Source organism: Microtus ochrogaster, unplaced genomic scaffold (assembly GCF_000317375.1).
Source record: "Microtus ochrogaster isolate Prairie Vole_2 unplaced genomic scaffold, MicOch1.0 UNK11, whole genome shotgun sequence".
Lineage (NCBI taxonomy): Eukaryota > Metazoa > Chordata > Mammalia > Rodentia > Cricetidae > Microtus > Microtus ochrogaster.
In genome coordinates, this window is record NW_004949109.1 from 2,053,575 (window position 1) to 2,054,738 (window position 1,164).

The window sequence follows — 1,164 nt, forward strand, 5'->3', positions numbered from 1 at the left end:
GTCATGTTAGTTAGATTTTCCAGATATATAGAGATATATTTCAGTTAGATAGACATTCTTCATATCTTTCAAAGACTGCAGAATATGGGTGGGCTATTTTTAAAAAGAAAAAACAAGATGGTAGATTCTCCTCCAAGAGTCCATGCACTTATAACACCAAGTTCCACCTTGTCACTGGCACAGAAGCAACAAAGCCAAATTCTCATGGACACACACTTCTGAAATCATGAACCAAAATCTACTTCATTCTTAGAAGATGTTTTTCTTTAGTACTCTGTCACAGAGATGGACAACTGAGAAACGAATCTCTCAGAGCAAAGGGTGGGCAACTCAGGCTTGCCCTGCTCCTTTTCAGTAGGGGAGCAAGTGCGTGCATGGCCTCGAGGCCCTTTCAGAGATACATTATCTTCATCTGCACTATCTTCCTCTGACCGATTACAGCATCCCTTCTAAAGGACATCGCTAAATTTAAAGTGCTTCAAATCACATGTTTGCCACAGACTAAAACATTCTGGCCCAGAAAACTGTGCACTCCGTTGGCGTGACATAAGCACCGGCCTTGGCTGTACCCAATTTAGACATCAGAAACTTGTTCCATCTGCACTCAGTGTTTATCCATTATACTCATTCGCTTTTCGCACGTACTCTCCCAATTATCCACCAATTCAGTCCATTTACTCGGGCTCCGCTGCCATAAATACATCACCTATAGCATTTACCTGCACTCGGGTGGGACTTTCAAGGGCCTCTCGCAGGCTTTGGGTTGCGTCTATTTCCCCTCTTCCTGTTCAATTTTGTACTTAGCACTCATCACAGAAATGAATGCCACGGCGGCAGACAAATGTATTGGCAAGAACCTAACTGCACAATTGGCCATTTAGCCCTGAAAAACATAATAATGGCTGCAAAATGGATCTGGGCCACGGGGCAGAAGCCATCCTTTAGCTTCATTCGGCAGAGCACCTGCTAGAGAGCCAAAGCGGTAACAAATTGTATCACGATGAGATGCTCTAGGTCTGTCTGCCACTTACCGACCTATTATTCTTGATAACAGCAGTGCTTTCCAAAGGGAACAATGTTTCTCCCACAGCAGATCGAGGGGATTTAGAAAAAATGTCCTATCATCCTATTTGAAAGGCCAATAAAGTAATCATCCCATTTTTC